General features: G+C 31.1%; 1 long non-coding RNA gene across 1 annotated transcript; it reads right to left on the reverse strand.

Moving 5' to 3' along the window:
• Positions 1-8,460: 8,460 nt before the first annotated feature.
• Positions 8,461-9,442, reverse strand: LOC121210828 (uncharacterized). The gene is made up of 2 exons (XR_005906041.1): positions 9,016-9,442; positions 8,461-8,727 (listed from the first exon to the last, which is right to left on the reverse strand). It is a non-coding gene; the product is annotated as an uncharacterized lncRNA (long non-coding RNA).
• Between the last annotated feature and the right edge of the window lie 463 nt (positions 9,443-9,905).

Genomic DNA, 9,905 nt, shown 5'->3' on the forward strand with positions numbered 1-9,905 from the left:
CTACGAGTCTTAATGGAATTGAAATTAGAGGAAGCAGAATGGGTTCGGGCTCGATTTGACCAGTTAAATCTTATCGAATAAAAACGCTTAAAAGTAATCTGTCATGAACAGATGTACTAGAAGAGAATGATCGCGGCCCATAACAAGAAAGTACGGCCAAGAGAATTCCACGAAGGAGAACTCGTGCTGAGAAAGATTCTTCCAATACAAAAAGACTTCCGAGGAAAGTGGGCACCAAATTAGGAATGACCATACGTCGTAAAGAAGGTATTCTCGGGTGGAGCTTTGATTCTCACCGAGATGGATGGGAAGGAGTTACCGAATCCAGTGAACTCAGATGCTGTGAAGAAATATTATGCTTGAAGAAAAGAAAATCAAGATGAAAACCCAAAAAATGCATCTTAAAAAAAAAGATCAAGGTGAAAACCCGAAAAGGGCGTCTTGATTAACACAAAAGATTAGGATGAAAACCCGAAAGGGCATTCTAATAAAGTAAGCATTGGCTTAAAAAGCAAGGCTTTTTGAACGGTGGGTTACATAGTGAGACTACGACCTTTGAAGTATTTCTGAAAGCTCGAAATCTTCTACGCAAGAAACCATGCTCGAAAAGATTCTTGATTGAGGAACGTAGAAGAGTTCATGCGTTGAATATCTAGAGTATTTGTATTTGTTGAAATACAACCCCTTCTCTTTATGACACTTTTTACTATTCGTAGTTAACTTTCTTTGTTTGTTACCGTTGGAATAAATGAATGTAAGGTATCCTTTTTGGCCCTACCTGACCATTTTCATGTATCTCATTATGTGGTTCATTTACATGATAAATAGTGAAATGACATACTCCAAACAAAAGAAATGTTAAGCATTACCCGGATGAGAATTTGATAAGTACAAGAGCCTCAGAGCAAGGACAAAGTTCAACCAGGGGCAAAAGAGTGATATTTGAGAAACATCGATTACTCGTGAAGCTTGGAGATGGGTACGAGGCTTGAAAAGAAAGTCGAGAATCGAAGTAATGAACGCAGATCCTCAAAAAAAATCGTGACGAAAAGGACATAGGACTAACATTCTTAAGGCGCATAGCATAATCATGTAGGCATAAAGGCATTTAAGACCAACATGTGCATATCATGACAACATCATGCATGACATATGTAGGTACTCTAACAGAGCAAGAAGAAGTGATGATAGCTGTACTGAATCAAAGGAAAAGACACCTGAGTTCTACCAAATGGCAGGTTCTGGTATTTTGATGTTTTATTTCTGTTTTCAAAAATCGACTCATATTGCGAGAGGTGAGTTGAGCCTTTTAATTTTTATCAAAAATCAACTCATATTGCGAGAGGTGAGTTGAGCCTCAGGGCACGCTGAGGTATTTTCAATTTCTGATTTTTTCAATTTATATTTTTAAAAAATCAACTCATATTGCGAGAGGTGAGTTGAGCCTCAAGGCACGCTGAGGTATTTTCAGTTTCTATTTTTTTCAATTTATATTTTTAAAAAATCAACTCATATTGCGAGAGGTGAGTTGAGCCTCAGGGCACGCTGAGGTATTTTCAATTTCTGTTTTTTTTCAATTTATATTTTTCAAAAATCAACTCATATTGTGATAGAGGAGTTGGGCCTCGGGGCACGCTGAGGTATTTTCAATTTCTGTTTTTCAAAAATCAACTCATATTGCGAGAGGTGAGTTGAGCCTCGGGACACACTGAGGTATTTTCAAATTTCATTTTAAAAAAAATCAACTCATATTACGAGATGTGAGTTTAGCCTTGGCTCATGTGCTGAGCTACTTTCAATTTCCGTCTTAATGTCTGTTTTTAAATCAACTCATATTGCGAGAGGTGAGTTGAGCCTCGGGGCACACTAAGGTATTCTCAATTTATGCATTTCAATTTCTATTTTTAATTCATGTTTTCAAAAATCAACTCATATTACGAGAGGTGAGTTGAGCCTTGGCTCACGTGCTGAGCTATTTTCAATTTCTATTTTTAATGTCTGTTTTTAAAGAGTCAATTCATATTGCGAGAAATGAGTTGAATTCAGGATCACATGTCGAGTAAAGAATAAGGACGAGAGCTAATGGAAAACACCAGATTTGGCTTCCCTGAAGTTGCAGTATATCAGATCTTGCATTTCTAAAGTTACAGAAGAGAAGACCACAAACCTTATCTGACTGAAGCAAAAGAAGAACAGATTGAAGCTGTAGACCTTATCTTTCTGAAGTTACAATGAAGCAGATCGAAGACACAAATCTTATATCCTTGAAGTTACATTGGAGTAGATTGAAGCTACAAGGCATATACCAGAAGATGCAGTGGATTAAACCAAAGCTACAAGATGCGATGGACTGGAAGGAGACTATTTGAACAAGAAGAGCACCAATGAAGTCAAGACTCGGCAAGATAGGGCAAAATTGGCCTTTCATTTTGTCTTTGCTCTATTCCCGTTACGCGACAATGAGCAAAGAGGGGCAACTGTTACAGGCCAATTTTGGGCCCTTTACAAAAACCCAAACCCCATTTTATAAAACCCAATTACTTAAATACTAACCCAAACCTGGTTGACCCATTAAACCCACTAACCCCCCCTAAAACCCACTAACCCATACCCACTAACCTAAACCAACCTAACCCACCTAAACTAACCCAATAGAGGCCCAAACCCATTACAAATCCACTGACCCAACAAATCAGAAAACAGAAAAATTAAAAAAAAAACCCTAATCCCACTGCCTCAGTGCCGACAATGGCCACTTGCCCCTGACACCCCTGTGCACCAGCCACCAACTCGGTCAAATCCACCGTCCATGCCCATTCTCTGCACACAGTAGAGAGATAAGACAGAAGCAATAAAAAAATAAACGTAGAGGGGTTATAAAAACCCAAATAAAAGATTGTAATCGGTTCGGGGATTTCAAAATCAAAAAATAAAAAAAACATTCAACAATCAAAAAATAAGAAACAACAACCACCGATATTCACAAGCAGCATAGTTTGAAACTTAAACAATCTGAGAAAAACAGAAGCAATATTCGAAGGAAAACAAAAGCAAACGAAAAGGTTATCTTTTTATTTTTTTCGATTTTCATATATATATTTACATTTTTTTTCTTTATTATTAGTATAAACATAAAACATATATATTATAAAACAAAGAAATATAATAAAAAAAACTTACCTTTCCGGCCACCGTGTACAGTGGCTGGCGCCGGAGCCGACGGTGGTCCGGTGACGGACCGGTGCTCTCCCCGGCCAGAAATCCCTCTATTCTTTCTCCCTTCTCTCTTTTCTCCCCTCTTTTTTTTTCTTTTTTTTCTCTTCTGCCGTTACAAATGATTTTTAAATTTTTTTTTGGCTTTTATACGGACCAAAGCGCACCGTTTTGGTCCCCCCATTAAACGAAAACGACGTCGTTTTGGCCCCGGGTCGGGTCGACCCGACCCGCTCCAAGTAAGATCCGCGTGTTTTTTAAGGGAAGGGCTATTTGCGCAATCAGTCCTTCCGAATTTTTGGTGTTTTAAATCAGGTTTATATTTATTTACAAATTGGCCCTATTAATTGTTGCACTTTGCAATTTGGTCCCCATGCATACGCTGAGTTTTGATAACTGGTAATATTGCGCTCTTGGTCCCTCTAAGTCACGTGCGCGTTACAATTTGGCCCTATGCCCCATTTTATTAATATATATTTTATTAAATACGTATAGACGTGCTTTTTACTATTGTATATTATTATAATTTATTTTTTAACCTATTATTTTTTTATTTTCTTTATATCATTATTATACCTAGTTTTTGTTCATATATTATATTTTCTCCCTTTTTACTTTTATATTTACTATATTCATTATATTTGTTCGTTACTTATTATTATTATTTATGTATATTTTTTCATCCTATATTACGTGGAGAAGTTTCTAATATGTATTTCTAATGCTATATTATGTTTTCATATATATCATGTATATACTTTAGTGTCATAGTTATATATTTTATACGACCTTATGTACATATTTTTTTATATCACATTTTTATATTATTGTATATGTATCTATATATAGTATTTTTTTATTTACTTTTTTAGTATTATTATTATATTTTATTTATTTATGTGTGTTTCATTATTATTTCTAGTATTATTATTATTATTTAATTTTGGGCATGTATTTTTATATATATACGTATTCATATCATAGTGTTATTAATTACCTATTTTTATATTATATTATATTATTAGTTTTACTACTTTTAGTATTAGTTTTAGTTTCGATAAATGTTTTAACATTCATATAGATATACTTTTATGTAACATTGTTGATAATTATTTTTTTAATATCATTATTATTTTTAATACATGTATATATATTATGTGTATTTTCTTTTAATAGATATTATGTATATATATTTCATATATTATTTTTAACATTGCATTATGTATGTTTTTTATACTATTATGTAAATGTTTTTAACACTCTTATATTCTTATACTATGTGTATTATATGTATTATTATTTTTATTATATGTATTACGTATATGTATTTTATTTATTTATTATTCATGTATTTTATTATACATGTATATATCTTTAATATATATATAGGTATATCTTTATATTAGTATTGTTATTAATATTATTATGTTTTCTTTCAACATTATAATTATGTATGTATACATTATATAAGTGTTTTAACATTGTGTTGTATATGTATTTTCATATATTATGTGTATATATGTACCTTCTAAATGTTGTATTTTTATACATATCATGTATCTGTTTCGAATATTATATAGCATATTTCTAATACTATTATTATTTACATATATATATTCCACGTACATATTCTTAATATCATTATTATATATGTGTAGTCATTGTTTCCATTTCATATTTAATTCTAGTGTTACGTTTAATACTGCATATATCTTTATTGTTTTTAGTATGTTTGTCGTATTTATATTTGCTTTTTCTAGTTCTGTCATTTATTTATTTTTATCAATTTGCTTTGCATTAGTTCGAATATCTTACTCTTGTCTTCTAATTAATTTTGATAAATAAGGCAATGTACCGATTTAACATTAAACCATAGATTTCATCGCTATGTTGGATGAAATTTGTCGACTTGTGTTAAAGACGGAACACCCTTCTAAAAATTGAAAAACTAAAAATCCTCATTTGCAACCGGATCACGACTAAATGTTACATTGAACTCGTATTTTTGAAAATCAAGACAACACGTGTTTTACAAGATACCAATTTTGGGCGTTGCGAGGGTGCTAATAATTTCCCCGCGCGTAACCGACTCCCAAACCCTACTTTACTCTGGTTTTCACGTAGACCTAAATTTAGCTTTCATTTTTGTTCGAGAATAAATTTTCTTTTCAAAAAGATGTTTTATTAGGTGTCCGATCACACCTATAAAAAGAATCGGTGGCGACTCCCTTTTATTTCAAAAATCAAACTTCAGTTTTCAAGTTTTCACTAAATCGCCACAATTAGCGACCGAAAGCAAATTTTACATCGCTACAACGGCTGTGTGGATCGCCTGCGTGCGGTACACAGGCGTGTTGTTAACCATGTGGTCCAAAGACCACACTCAAATTTGCTGCAAAACACAAGATTAAAACATAAAAACATCCACTGATTAAAAGTGTTCACGATACACACCTGAAACGTGATTCCAAAGCACTATAATCGACCGGTTCACCTCTACTATACCGATTTGAAACTTGATTACAAACACACACCAAACCCATAAGGATTCAATCATATCGATAATTAAAAAAAATCAAAGAAAACCGATCTAAAAACTTCAAAAAGGCAGTACTGACACTTCCCCCGCTTCAAAACATTGTTGAGCAAAAATGAGGAAGAGCAGACAAGACTCTAGAGAGACAACAATGTCAAAGGCTTAGGCGCAAAGAAATGATGACACAGGATTGCTAAAATTTACAGTATAGTAACAGCGGAACAAAGATAAGAAATTGAAGATTAAGAACAGAAAAGAAGATGGTGGAAGAAGAGAATAAAATAGCAAAAAGGGGTCAAAATTGAAGATGGAAGAGTGGAAAAGAGGGGAACGTCACAAGGAGTGATTTTAGGGGATCATGCCTCAAAATTTCAAAAAAGAAAAAAATCAGCAAAAATCCCACCTAATCCAATTACCTAAGAATTTGAATCTAACCCACCAAGTCACTATTGATTATTGACTCAACTTGCAAATTTTAAATCTTTTAACTCTATTTTTGGATGTGATAAAAATAAACAATATATTTAGGTTTCGATTAATTTCTTAATATACTTGGGATCCAAAATTCTTTATCAGATAAATATTAAAATTAAAATTAGTTGGGCTAAAAGCCCCAAAACTCCTTTCAATGTGTCAAGACTTCGCTGTGTCTACGGAGGAAACACGCAAAAAAAGAGAGTAAAAAAGGTAAATTGCATTAAAAACCCTCAAATTATGACAAATTTTTAACTAGACCCTAAACTTAAAATGTTCTAATTAAGTTGTAAGAGTATCAATATTGTGTCAATCAACCGATTGACGGATTAAGTCCTAGTTCAGTTGACATCAACATTGTTGTCAGGAGGATGTGGGTTCGAATTTATTGAGGCATGTTTATCCTTCCATTTAAGTGTTAATAAAAGGTTATAGGTAATTCTAGATATTTATATAAAAAAATTGTAAATCAATTCGTTTCATCAATTTAACCATTAACTTGAATATTAAAATGTCACTTTAAACATGATGTGGGCATATTTAAAACTCGTTTTACTAAGTTTTATAGACACGGCCTGTTTCGTTAGCACTTCATATTGAAGTTAATCCCGTAACAAGTTGATGTATAAATCTGACAGGTTGAGGGTCAAATAGAGTGACAATGACAAAACTTTTAGTGGAAGGTGACTAAACTTGACGACTTATATATTTTTGAGGTACTCAATATTGCAATAGATTTTTTTCAATTCCACAAATAAACGGTTGCCATATGTCATATTTTGTATTAATAATTAGTATCTTGGCTGCAAAATTAGTAAATACATTGAATTAAAGTTATAAAATAAATTTAATAAAAAAAATCTATTTAAATGGTTGTAACTCTAAACCCACATGGTTTCTCTTTTATTTGCTTTTTCTTTCTCATCTTTCCCATATTTCCTCTATAAAATCAATAAACCTCCATAAATATGTTTGTTTACATGTAAAATATTTTACAGAAAATATTTTCTGTATTTATTTCACAGAAAACAGTTTGATCAACGAAAAATAATTCACAGGTAAACATAAAATAAGTCTTTTTTTCTTGTAAAATGACTTACTCTTTTGAAAAGTACAAGTCATTTTTTGAAAAATAGCTCCTCTATAGCTATTTTTATTTTTATATAAAAATTAACTTAAATCAAACTTAATGATATTATATTGATAATAAAATTTATTTTTATTTTTTAAAATATTTAAAATATTAATATAAAATATTATATTTTTCAATATTCTTAAACATATATATTTAATTATTTTATTTAATCATATAACAAATTATTAATATAATGTATTGTTTTAATAAATTGTTTAATATTTCAATTTTATTTTAATAATAAATTTTAAAAATAATAATTTTAAATATTCTTCACATATTATTGAAAATATTCAATATTAATATTTTAGTAATAAATATTTATTACAATTATAAATATACTAAGAATAAATATTTTGTAATATAAAGGTTAAAATATGTCATAAGCCTATGTAGTTTTCACAAATTTGTAATTTAGTCTTTGTACTTTTATTTTCAAGAATTTAATCCCTTTACTTTTCAAATTTGAAAATCAAGTCCAATTGTAATATATGAAAAAAACAATGAAAAATATAAATTTATAAATATAAAATCAACTCAATTAAACAATGGAAAGATTAAAAAAAATCAAATATATGTTTGTTTTAGTGGAAATAACTTTTATGAAATATTTTTAAGAAATCTATCAAACAACATAAAATATTTTACATAAATTCATCCAAACACCAGAAAATATTAACTTTTTTTTAAGGAAGTAAATTATTTTTCAAAAATTGAAATCTTTCCCTTTTTTCAACTTATTTGTCTTTGATTTCTTATGAAATGAAGGGGGTTTGGGTGATTGAATTCAAAGTAAATCAGTTGCTGAAAAGTATGGGTGGAGATGAATGGTTTGAAAAAAATGACACATGGCGGCAACTTATCGGTGAAATTGAAAAATCTAACAGTGTCATTAAGTACCTAAAATGAAGTATTACTTGGGCTTACGGTTTTCAAGTTTGAGTCAGTTAATTTTAAAAAAAAGTTTAGGTATAAGTTGTCAAACTCAATTACCTCTCTATATATTAATCATCTAAAAAACTGGCCATTTATAGATTGTAGAAAGCGTAATGTGCCCGGGCCGTCATAAACCAAAACAACAAAAATAAATGAAACCAAAACAAGTCAAAAGTCCAAATGTTTCATTACACCAAACCCAATAATAAAAACAATCCAAATTTCAATAGTCGAACAACTAACTAAACCCAACCCAATTCTAAACCCAACTACCCTGACTCAAGATTAACCCTAGCCCAAAAACAAAAAAAAAAAACAAGACAGAAACCCTAGCCTCTGCTTAGTGCCGCAGCCACCTCCAACCTCCGTACGCTCCCACACACGACCTCCGTACGCCCCAGCGCCACTCGTGACTCCACGTCCTCCCCCGTATCTGCATGAAGACAAAAACAGCATAGCAAAAGAAAACGAGCGAAATTTTTGTATTTTTCCCTATTTCTTTTTTCGTTCGGCTATAAAGCCATGTGGACTTTGATTGTATAGGTGGGATTTTTTTTAATACGGGATTTTTTTTAATACGAACACATACATACATTTAAAAAAAATATTCAGAAAGATTGAAGGTGGTTCTTCGATTCATATTCTTTTTTGGGTTTTATTTTCATTTTTTGCTTTTGTAGATAAATTTTTTTAGTAAAATATAAAAGAGGAGAAAATTTACCTGCGTTTTGGGGGTTTCGGACTGGTGCCATGGCGGAGGTGGAGGCGTCGAATGCCGAAATCAGCTAAGACCGAGATGCAGTGGGCATCGTCTCTCTCTCTCCCTCTTCTCCCTTTCTTTTTTTCCCATTTATGCAGTGATGAAATAATCTGTTAATTGATTTTTAAGGCAGATTTTAGTCTTTATATGTATTTTAAAACGGCGTCGTTTCATGACGCAACCCGATCGCCGGACCCATTTACCTTCAGGACCCGTGCATTTAGCGGTGAAGGGATATTTTCAATATTGGTCCTTCTCTTCCGCATTGGCATTCAATCAGGCTTTATTCGCATTTCTTTTTTTTTTAAAATTGATCTCTTTAATTAGCGCGTAAATGCAATTTAATCCACGCCTTGATCCCCGCACATTTGCGCGCATTGCGCTTTAGTCCTTCTTTTAATTTTAGTAGTTTATTTTATTTATCAAGTATCCTTTTTGGTTTAATTTCATTTTAATTGGGTCGTTTTGATTCGTATAATTCATTTCTTTTTTTTTAAGTCACCTAATACCTATTTTTATATGTAAATGTATACTTTTTTGAGTTTTCGACATAAAATCTTTATTTTAAAATATTTTTGTATAATACTTCATTTGAATATTCTTATATACTATTATGCCTATGGAATTCATGATTAACTTAGTTTTTGTTCTGCATATATATTATTAATTCTATGTTACTTTATATACATGTTCTCTTTTAAATCTACTTTATATATGGTCATCTTTAAATAGATATTTCATTAAAAAAATACTTTGTACATATGAATATGTTTTTATGTCTATTATATATATAATTTATAATAAAATTAATTTAATCCTATGTGCATATTTAGTCCCATGCTAATTTATTT

The sequence above is a fragment of the Gossypium hirsutum genome, chromosome A12, assembly GCF_007990345.1.
Source record: "Gossypium hirsutum isolate 1008001.06 chromosome A12, Gossypium_hirsutum_v2.1, whole genome shotgun sequence".
Taxonomy (NCBI): domain Eukaryota; kingdom Viridiplantae; phylum Streptophyta; class Magnoliopsida; order Malvales; family Malvaceae; genus Gossypium; species Gossypium hirsutum.